Source organism: Protopterus annectens, chromosome 6.part0 (genome assembly GCF_019279795.1).
Source record: "Protopterus annectens isolate FY-2018-M chromosome 6.part0, PAN1.0, whole genome shotgun sequence".
In the NCBI taxonomy this organism is placed as follows: domain Eukaryota; kingdom Metazoa; phylum Chordata; order Ceratodontiformes; family Protopteridae; genus Protopterus; species Protopterus annectens.
The window spans coordinates 1,242,815,182-1,242,827,681 of record NC_056737.1 but is presented as its reverse complement, the minus strand read 5'-3'; positions in this window follow the sequence as shown (position 1 = coordinate 1,242,827,681).

The window sequence follows — 12,500 nt, the reverse complement described above, 5'->3', positions numbered from 1 at the left end:
CAGAAAAAGGATTTCGGCCATCTTTAGGTAGAATGCAGCTTCAGAGAAGTGGGGTCGGGTAAAATTCAGTTAAATATAATTTCATTCAAAGAAGGTAGACCAATATATGTATATGTATATATATATATATATATATATATATATATATATATATATATATATATATATATATATATATATATATATATATATATATTTATATATATATATATATATATATATATATATATATATATATATATATATATATATATATATATATATATATATATATATATATAAATATATATATATATATATATGTATATATATGGATCTAGGACTTTTGATCGAAAGATCAAAAGTCCAAATCCATTATCACCGAACAGACTTTACCGAAAGTGCTTTCCCTGAAAAAGCGCATACAGTAAAGTATGTTTAAAAAAAAAAAACAACATTAAACCTACTTCTATGCAGGGGGACAAGCCCCCTGCACCCCCCAAGTCCACACACCCCCACTTTAATATTCTCACTCTAAGGTTGCACTACAGTGGGGAAAAAGGACTTTTCCCTTATCCGCACCATAGTACGAACGGCACAACGAGCATACTTATCCGAAAGTGCTGCTTTGGTGAACAGCACTTTCGGTATAGTATGCTCTGTGATTTCTGCTTCAGTGGAAAGTGCAGTTGGGGATCTGTATGGATCCCATATACACATATATATATATATATATATATATATATATATATATATATATATATATATATATATATATATATATTTATATGTATCACAAGGGATGAGCACAGCGCAGAGAGGTTTGATACCAGTTTTGACTTTTCATGCATTTGATTAAATGGTTTGCTCATTTGTGAGTCTGCATTTTTGCCTTTTCAGTTGTAAACAGACAGACACACAGACACACACACACACACACACACACACACACACACACACACACACACACTCATATAGTGTATAGGAGGTACCATTGTGCAGTAGCTCAGAGCAAATCTGGATATTGCCATGGAGATTTTTTACATAACTATAGAAGGTCATGCAGTTGTCTTTACTATCTGCTGCAATTCTGTTTTCATAGCTAGCTTTAGAGGATTTGATGAGGGATCTCAACTTTTTGTTGAGGCTGATAAGGGAGCTTTTCCAGTCTTGCGACTTCATCTTATCAGTTTGATCTACCCCATCAGTTTCCTCCTTCTATCTTTCTTAATGTTTTGTTGATCTTCTCCCTTTTCTATACTCTTCTAACAGTGACACTTCTTGTCCTAATTGCTTTATAGTTTTCTCTATTCATTACTTCCATGATGGCATTTGATTTGTCCACTTCTTTCTCTTACTGCACTGTGTTTTTGTGGCAAGACTTTTTCTGTTATTATTTTAGCTGCATGGTAATATATCCAGTTTATTTTTTATATCACATTAATTTCTGTGAACAGTCCTAATAACCATGTTCATTTGTTTTATCAAACTTCTAACTTTTTGGGTTTTATTGACTTTCTGTAGTCTATTTTTTCACTGATCTTAATATGTCTGTTCATCTTTATTAAATCAAGGAACTCTTCACTTATTTTCTTATAAACTGAGGGACATTTTTTGTTCTCTATTTCTTGTGGGCATTCTATAGGAAGTTCCAGAGCATCCTCCTGTGCTACATTCTTTTCAATTTCATCCTGTGAGCAGAATAGTTTTAATAAGAAAAAAAAGATTTTATAATTTATCTGGTAGGGATCATGCGGCTCTTAAAGAGCTCCAGAATAATTATACTATCACTATATGTCCAGCTGACAAAGGTGAAGCTATAGCTATCCTGAACCGGGTAGATAATTTAAGAGCCATGTGTAAATTGTTATCTGATACATCAAATTATAGTGAAATTACCAGCACTGCGGTGGTTGTGCTGCAGTAGCGTTGTCGCCTCACAGTAAGACGTCCTTTTCGATTCTCAGCTAGAGCGTCTTCTGTGTGGAGACATGCGTGAATGGGCATACCTTTGTTGAAGGTTGTGCATCAGGGCCGACAACGCGGCACGTAAAATCTACTGCCAATCATTAGCGGTCCGGAGTTCCGCTGTGGCGATCCCTAACCGGGAAAAGCCGAAAGACACAACAACAACCAGAAAATATGTTAATAGAGTAATACAGAATGTACATAATGAACTCTTTAATAGTTTTGCCAGCAGATACATAAGTAAGGAATTATATGAATATTTTATTGTGGATACACCAGTCACTCCCTTATTAAAGGTCTACCTAAAATACATAAGTATCTAGAAAGTCTTCCATTTAGGCCAATTCAGGACAGGGATAGCTCACTGAGCCCATCTCTATTTATTTAGAAAAAACTTTACATCCACTGCTGATTAGAATATTTACCATACTAACTGACACTAAAGATTTTATAACATCGCTGTTTCAAATGGTAGAGGCTATCCTCCTGAGTAGCACAGGTATTTTGGTTACACTTGATGTGTGTGTGTGTTCTTTTTACATGCATTCCAAATGATACAGGTATAGAATAATGACGGATTTTCTATTACAGAAAAGTAATTATTCAAGCAATTTCATGCACCCACTCTTTATGCTCATGGAATTAATTCTAGTTAACAACAGTTTTATGTTTGACTCCATGACTCCAGTTATTACATTTATTGGGGCTGGGGTAGGAATGGGTACCCCCATATGCCAATTCATATGTCAATATTATTATGGCTCAGTTGTTGTTGCTTGTCTTTTTGGCTTTTCCCGGTTAGAGGTCGCCACAGCGGAACTCCGGTCCGCTAATGATTGGCAGTCGATTTTTATGGTGCGGAGTTGCTAGCCCGATGCCCAATCTTCAGCGAAGGCACGCTCATTCACACATGTCTTTCAGAGGCCACTCGACCGCTGGGAGGACATGCAGACTCCACACAGAAGGCACTCCAGCTGAAAATCAAACGGGAGAACCTCTTGCTGTGAGGCAACAATGCTACCGCTGTACCACCGTGGCTTATATTATTATTATGGCTCAATGACAGAATAAATTAGCTTTAGTTAAGGAAGAATGTAAGAGGCATAGTATTTACTATAAAAGATTTGTTGGATGACATTTCTATTATATGGCAGCGTTCTCTAGTAGACTTGCAAGATTCCATTCACTATTTGGAGAACACTATGTCTTTCTTGACGTTTACGTTAAACATGTCAAGATAAGCTATAGACTTTCTGGATATTATGTTAATATGAGTAAATGAGAGTCTAGCGATGCAGATTTTTTAAGAAAAAATGTAAGAAAACTAGTCTTTTATAAAGGAGCAGTATGCATTCTACTTATATATTTAAAGATGTCTTGGGAGGGCAGGCTCTTCACCTGTCAAGACTGACTAGTAATAATGTTACCTTGTCAGTGTTAGCAGGGCATTTAAAGATATAATTTGTTGAGAGAAGACAAATTGAATCAGAATGTGATAAAAACCTTACATTAATTAGGACCGAGAGGATGAATAAGGGGAGACCCTATTTTTCTAGAAGGGATGATGTGTATGTTAATAAACCAAATATATTTAAGGTTAAGGAATGTAGAATTCGCTTGCCTTTTACTTCTGGCAATAAGTGTATATTGTGTACTATACAAAATAAATGGCATATTTTAACAGCTAATGAAGACATATGTGACACAGTAACTTGGTAGTTCAGTCTGTTAAGGACTTTGTATGCAGTACACTATGGATGGCACAGTGATACAGTGGTAGCATTGTCGCCTCACAGCAAGAGGTTCTCTGGTTTGATTCTTGGCTTGAGTGCCTTCTGTGCAGAGTCTGCATGTTCTCTCCACATTCGTGTGGGTTTCCTACGGGTGCTCCAGTTTCCTCCCACGTTTCAAAGACATGCATCTGGAGCATTTCTCCCCAGGCCTCCACTGAAAATTGCCTTTCTTCCAAGTCAGACTTTCCAGATAAACAGATAATAAATAAAGAAGACATTGGTAGACTTCTAGAACCTCAACCCAAAATTACTTATGATAATATGAAGTCAGTTAAGAGGCATATATGTAATAAGACAGGTTTATCTACTACTATTTTTCCATCTGCAAGGGTAGGTAAATTTAGTTTTAGACATTGTAATTTTTGCAGATTTATTTCAAATAATGTGTTTATACACCCCACAATGGGTAGGAGACATACTGATTGTTCTACCCAGAATGTTGCTTATTTGGTGATATGTGCCAAATACCCTAAATTTTATGTTGATAAGACCAATAGAGCTCTGAGGGATAGAATAAGAGAGCATGTTTATTATATTCTAACTGGCTTGCAAGATCACATGGGTCTATATTAGAACACCGAACATTCAAAATGTCGAGTGTTTTAATGTCGACCCATTTTCAGCAAACGCTGAAAATATCAAAGAAACAGAAAACCAAATTTTTACAGAAAGAATTCGGTTGTCCGTTTCTGTTGCTTCAGTATTTTCATCGCTCTGGTGGAAAGTTACGGGTTGGGTTCAGGTAAGTGTGCGATTGTGTGGACATGAAAGTTAGGGCGGGTTAGGTGAGTTAGGGTTAGGGCGTGGGTCAGGTAAGTGTGTGATTGTGTGGACGTGAGGGTTAGGGCAAGGTAGGTGAGTTAGGGTTAGGGCGCGGGTGAGGTGACTGTGCGATAGTGACGGACCTTAGGGTTAGGGTTTGGGTTAAGGTAAGTGGATAGTTAGTGGTGTATGTATAGTTTAGTGTAGGGTTAGGTGTAAGAGTTTAGGTGTATGTGAGTGGATTGCTGTTTGTTTGGTGTGCTTGTGTTGTGCGTATGTCTTTTGGAACAGCAAATTTTTTCCCTAGGAAAAAATTTGCTGTTCTGAATGTTCGATGTTTTGAATTTTCGATTTATAGGATTCAATATTAGAACACTCGACATTTTGAATGTTTGGTGTTCTAATATAGACCCGATCACACACTGTTAAACTGAATGGATGGTGCAGTGGTGCAATGGTAGTGTTGTCACCTCCCAGCAAGAGGTTCACTGGTTCGATTCTTGGATGGGGTGTCATCTGTGTGGAGTCTGCATGTCCTCCCTGCGTTCGTATGGGTTTCCTCCCACATTACAAAGACATACGTCTGGAGTGTTTCTCCCTGGGCCTCTGCTGAAAATTGGCTTTGATCCAAGTCGGACTTTCCCAGTTAAATGTTAAATAAGTGCACTTAAATCTTACAAACAATAGAGGACCGTGTGGTACTACTTTGCCTAGGAATGGTTGGAGACACTCCCTTTTGAAACATCAAAGGAGATGTTGTCATTGCTCATGGATGTGTATATAACAGTTTTGTAACTGAACTGTTTTTATATTCTGATGAAGTTTCAATAAGGGATGAAAGAGCTTAATATATATGTAATTTATTTGTTTAGATTTTAATTAGTTTATTAAATAAAATAGTTGCTGCTCATGTCCGTCTGCCTTGGATTTGTTTTATGTTTATTATATTACTATAGGAGATACAGAAAGTGCATTGGCTAGACGTGATGCAGGTGGGGGGAGATCATAGGTTTACTTTCCTGACCTTACAAGTTCTGAACCCTAATGAGAGGTCAGGAGACATTAAGACCATCACTGAAAAAGCTGAACAAAGGTGGATTGTCACCCTGCAAGTAAATAAGGATCATGGGTTAAATGAAGCATTATATCTAAGGCCATGATACGTATCTGCTTGCAGATAAGTATCATGGGTTAAATGTAGCATTATATCTAAGGCCATTTTTAAAGGATAGGAAGCTGTTTGTTAAGTTGTATAGATATTTATGTCTATATTTGTATTTCTCCTTTAACAGGATGATACATTACAGATCTATATTATACATAATAAGTTATGTTATGCATGTTGCAATGTTGGTCTTTTTTTTTTGCTAGATTCCTGGGGGTGAGGAGCTATATGGTGAGTATCTTAAGTAGTTTTCTAGTGTTTTTCTCCTTAGAGTCATATGCATAAGTTATATAATGTACGGACCTGCAGAGGATTTTATTGCACACTAATTTTATTAGTTCTATAGATAGGTAGGTTATGAACTGTTGTCATTTTAAAGTTCTCTAGATTTAGTATTCTGTTGCTTAGTGTTGTTTTATTCCTTTATTATAATTATATGTATATTTATATTCTTAAGGGAATGCTTTAGGAAGCACTTCCAGTCATTTATGTAAACTCTGAACAGTTTTTATTTTTTACTTAGAGGAGATTATTCTTGAATTGAGAATGTCACTATGTAATTGGTTTATATAGAAATAATTATTCATTCTTGCAGTTTTCAGGATTTTACTTTTATTAGTCAGCTGCTTAGCAATGGTATTTTTGTTAACGTAATTATCATCTTCTAGAGAGAAAGAGAATTACTTTATGTGCATAGAAGTACCGCAATTTACAAATCAGGCAGCAGTATTTTAGGTAAGCTGCGATAAACTTCCCCTTTTTTGCTTTCAGTTAGGAAGACATTTTCTTTCTAGGGGAATATGGATTATTGTATAAGGACGTTATAGAAACAAGTCAAGTATACTGATTTTTGCTTTTTAGCTTGTCTATTTCTGTAGTCAGATTCTATGTGATAATTGAGGGACTATAACTTTTAACACTTCCTAGCAACGAATGGAACTAATTGATGAATTGTTAATTGTTCCTTGACTGATTTGCCATGTTGTGTTATATAAGCAGAGTATGAAACATTGATTTATGTCTGATGAAGTGTAGTGGTTCTACACAAAAGCACTCACATTATTTTATATTTATTTTTTAATAAAACGTTTGGATTATTCATGCCGTGTTTGTCTCTCTCTAATTTATTTTTGTTTGGATACTTTGATTTTTATTAATCATTTGATAAGCATGAAGCATCCTTTATGTTCTTTTGTCCAACCAATCCAACACCTTTTGAGGTCATTCAATCACTTCAAAACCGTAAGTTAGGACAGGAAGAGCAAATTGGTTTATAGCCTGAACTTTGTTCCTATTTGTCAGTACTGTTTTCACTATTAATTTTAGTCTTTGTAAAATATTTCTGACTAAGTTTTATTTGCATTTGTTCATGTTTTATTCTTGATCCTTCATCAATTCTCAAATATTTATACACTCCCTTTTGCTCAAGTTTATTATTAGTGCTGCAGCTTCTTGCTTTAAAGGTTGATTTTGCACATTTATCAAGACCAAATGACATTTTTGTATAATCTGAAAAAGTTTTGATCACTTGCAGTTGTGCTTTCAGCTACTCATCTGATGAACTATACAGTTTTAAATTATCTACAAAAAGAAAGAGATACATTTTTATACTTTGTTGTTTCTTGAGAGTCAAAATTGTAGTCACAATCTAATCTGTTAAATAAACAGCTTAATGAGTTAAGGGCGAAACAAAAGAGCAGCGGTAACAAAGAGTCACCCTGGAATATCTCCCTTTGAATTTTAATCCCTGGAATAATAATTTGTCCGTTAACATGGCTTAACTGCAAAGTGGTTTGACACTGTTTCATGGTCACTGTAATGTAACCGATCAGATTTATATGCATTTTTAATCACTCTTTTATCCGTGAATGTGGAGTACTGTCAAATTCTTTTATGTAGTCTATCCATGCCATATTTACATTTTTCCCATTTTTACAATTCTCCATTATGACTTTATTAAACAACAAACGATCCTTTGTTCCATATGAGTTTCTTTTGTGTTACCCTTTTGTTCTATTGCCTCAAATGAGTTTTCTGCTAAATGACTATAAACTGTCGGCATCAATTCCAGTGTATAGTTTATATGTCGTCGGAAGACAAGTTATTGGTCTATAGTTTTTAGGATATCTTGCAAGTTCACTCTTAAGCAGGAGTATTATTTTTCCTGTTGTTAACCAGGCCAGTGTCTGTTTCGGGTGTGCATATAAATATTTCTTACTCATGGGTAAATCTTCATGTAAAGGTATTAAAACTTTTAGCCAGAAGTTAGGTAATGCATCTGGTCCTGGCATTTTCCAGTTAGGAGCTTTTCTTAACTTTGTTTCAATCTCTCTGGCCATTACTTCATTCCATTTCAAGTCTTGTACATTTTACATTTGAACTTCTTATTCTTTCTTTTACTTCTTCAATCCATTAAGCATTTTGATTATGTTCCACAGGATCTTCATAGATATTTCTCCAAAATTTATCTATTTCTTATTTTTTGGTGATGTTTCAATTCATTTTGCCTTGCTTCCCAGTTTTCTATAAAACTTTTTAGGTCATCATTAAATTGCTTATTTTGCACTTTTCTTTTATATGCATAACTTCTAAGTTTTTTCTGTCTGTGCTGATAGTTTTAGTTTATTATTTGCGATAGTGCATGATAGATTCTGATCTGTTCTGATAATGTACATTGCTTTTATCACATCCTTCTGAGTATTTTTGTTGATCAATTGATTTTGTTGACCTCTTCTTTACTCTTCTGTGACACCTCTTGTCTTAATTGCTTTATATTTTTCTCTATTTGATACTTCCATGACGGTGTTTGATTTCTTCCATTCCTTTCCCTTACTGCCCTGTGTTTTGTAGTAAGACTTTACCCGTTATCAATTTATCTGCAAAGTAATATATCCTATTTACTTCTGTTATATCCCATGAATCTCTATGAACAGTCCTAATTACTGTGTTCATTAGTTTTATAAAACTTCTGTTTGGGTTTTATTGACTTTCTGTAGTCTATTTCTTTCATTTATCTTAATATCTCTGTTCATCTCTATTAAATCAAGCAACTCTAATCTTAGATCATTTTCTCCATTTCCTGCAGGCATTCTACAGAAAGTTCCAGAGCATCTTCCTCTGCCACATTCTCTTCAGTTTCATTTGGTGTAATCCATTGCTCTTTTATATGGGAACTCAGTCGCCTATCATGGTTATTGCCTTCTCCAAGTCTTTTGGGTTTCTAATACCATGATTTGCTGCTGTTTTAAACTTTTTTAATGTCTCATTGGTATTTTTGGTCCTATTTTTCTGCTGTTTTAAACATTCTTTAGTCTTTTCCCACTGAAATTAGGGTAACTAGTAGCTGTAGCATAGTCCAGATACAGGCTTGTTGCTTCTGTAAGTGTTTGCAGTGGTTTGTTTGTTCTGAGCACATTTTCCAGGTCATCTTGGATTGGAAGGGGCATATCTATACCTTTATGAGAGAACTGTACTGATTGTGACCTGTCTGGTAAGGGGAGGCCAGTCTAGGGCTTGGAATAAGCATCCTCATTGATCCTTTTGAATCTTTTTAAAGCTTTTTTTCAGGTTCTTAGCTCCTGATATTTAGGCCTTGCATTTGAGCAGGTTTCTGCTTGTTCGCCTGTCACACAGCACCATGTACTGCTGCCCAGTTTTGCGCCAAAGCCAGACAGTTAAATTCAACAAATTTTCCCTAAAACCCAGGCAGGAATATTCATCCACTGAGCTCCTCCATGATTGACTCTGAATAGCCACCCCTAGTGACAACAGTCTTCAATCTAGCATTATGGGCAGTTGGACTACCCTTGTTTCTCCTGCCAACCTTGTTGACTTGGGTCTCTTGAGGCAGTGTAGCAATTACCTGATGTACACAGACAACCCTCTACTAATAACACACTCTAGTACAGAGTGCGAAAGATGTATTTACACCAAGAATCTATAATCCATGCTCTTTCTCACTCGAAACAGTAACATGGAAAATGTTGTCAACTCACCCACCGCTACATATGTTCATAGTACCCCTACTTATACAGGTACCACTACTCATACATAGTATGCATCAATCACGTAAATCCACATATGCGGAGGTTCTCATAAAAAACATACTAAAAAACCAGAGGCCTCCAAAACACAAGACTGCAACAACTAACACAGTCTCCACCGGGCCCATGACACATAGCAACACCAGTGTATCACCTACCAAGCCAGTAAGACGTAACACTCAAAAAACAAATTTTCTTGTCATTGGAGATTCAATAGTGAGAGATACAGATGTCCCACTCACTAGGCTGGACAAGGAGAAAGCCACTGTCAGCTGCCTGTCTGGTGCCAGGATTTGTCAGATCATGCATGCACTCAGGTCTCTTAGCAGCACTTATCATTATGACTCTGTCATAGCGCATGTTGGTGTGAATGACCTGAGATGTACCTCACTAGACTATATGAAGAGAGACATGGCTGAGCTCTCTGAGTATGTGTCCCAGGCTAGGTATGTACCTAGCCTTGAGCAGCATACTACCCTCTCCTAGAATGATGCCACATTATAAAGAAAAAAATGATTGATTTCAATAACTGGTTAAGTTTTTGGTGTCATTCAAAGGGGATCCAGCTCCTGTCAACCTGAGAAGCCATGGTCAAAAAACCTTGCTTCTTTGTCAGAGACAGTTTGCACCTGGCACCTCTAGGCTTTGAGATGCTGGCAAAGGCTGGTGTCTCCCCATAGTGCCTTTTTTTAGGCAAGGTCTAGAAAACAACATTACCAACATGAAATTAACCAGTCATAACAAAATAGGGGTCATGCTGCTAAATGCTAGGAGCTTAAACCAAAAACTGCACTCCCTGGAAGCAATTCTATCACTAGAATATGTAAATGTTTGTGCAGTCACAGAAACCTCGTTCAAGTCCTGAGAGAATGCCCTGGCCTTGCAAGGCGATAATGCCTTCCATACCTTTAGACCACAAAAGGAACATCTGAAAACCCAGAGGGTGGTGTTTCAATTTATGTTGTTGTTGTTGTTTGTCTTTCGGCTTTTTCCCGGTAAGGGGTCGCCACAGTGGAACTCTGGTCCGCTAATGATTGGCAGTAGATTTTTTTACGAAATGACAAGGTGCCAGCTCGATGCCCAACCTTTACCGAAGGCATGCCCATTTACGCACGCATGTCTTTCGAACATTACCCAGCCACGGGGAGGACATGCTCCACACAGAAGGCACTCCCAAGCCAAGCCAAGAATAGAATGGGAGAACCTCTTGCTGTGAGGTAACAATGCTACCACCGTACCACTGCAGCGGTGTTTCAATTTATATTAGAGGTAAATTCACTTCCCGTCTAGTTAAACTGGACAACTCCACAAAGTTACTCCAGGTCCAGGTTACAGTGGGCAATACTTCCATTTAGGTCATAACCAGTTATAGATCCCTCTTCATGGCTCATAATGTCCACGAAGCCTATTTGACAAAACTGGAGACCATCCAAATTTTATCAAACACACTGCTTATGGGAAATTTCAATTATCCCACCATCAACTGGAAACCTATGCTAGCCTTACCTCACTAGTGCAAAAATTCCTTGACTTTGTTAATTCAAGTGCCCTAGAACAAATTGTCCATACCCCAACAAGGGGAACAAACATTCTAGATCTGGTCCTTACTAACATGTCAAATAGATGCACTGCCACAACTGTCAGACCCGCATTAGTTAAAACTGATGACAGATTAGACACCTTCGAGCTGGCACTAACAGCAGAAGTCACAAAGGGTGAAATCAAACTAAAAATACTTCACAAAGGCAAACTATACCCTCCTAGGTGAAGGTATAAATGCATTCCAAGCCTCACCCCAAGCAGGAAGTGGTAGATATACCAAAGCTTACACTAAAGCCCTGTACAATCACTTGTACAGTGTAGAAACTTGGCCGTACTAGAAAGAATTAAAGTCAGAGGACAAAGTAAAAACAAGCAGTCATGTTGGATATCAAGCATCAGCAAACTTTACAATAAATGCAAAAAGTTGCTGTCCAAGAAAACAAAGGCAAGGGCCCAACAATGGAAAAGCACCATCCTCAGCCTCAACAGGCAAATAAGACAACTTGTCAAATCCTCCAAGGGCTCCTTTGAGAGAAACTTAGCAAGTACAGCCAAGGATAATCATAAGGCCTTTTGCAGCTACATATTTAACTTAAACGGTAGGACCCAAGTATGCGCAGAACTAGCGGCCAACGGTATCACACATACTGACCCCACAGAGATAGCAAACCTGCTAGTGGATAGGTTTGCAAAAGATTCACTCCATTATCCCCTCCTGACTTACAACAATCCTTCTCAAAAACATCCCCCTACTCTACATATCTGAAAAATAGGTCCTCAGAGCCTTTTCCAAGGCAAAAAACACAACCTCTATGGGACAAGACAACCTCTCAGGCTGTCTTCTAAACTGGCTAAAACATGAACTAGCATCACCAATAAGTATATTTTCAGTCATAGGCTAACCTTAAGCTTTGTTCCTATGAAATGGAGAACAGCAACAGTTATTCCCCTCCACGAAGGTGGTGTAGCAACAGACCCAGGGAATTACAGACCTGTAAGCATGACCAGTCTCATCTGTAAGGCCATGGAATGTATCATTATAGATCTCATAAAAAAGGCATAAATGCCCTTGAAACTCTGGATCCTACCCAGTTCAGGTTCATGAAGGGCAGATCCTGCCTGACAAATCTGGTGGATTGCTTTGAAAATGTGACCGAGGGCAAATCTGTGCACACAGAATACTTCAACCTGGCAAATCATTGAATGCCCAAATGATGTCGGTATATTTCATGAGAGTCTCATGCAGAC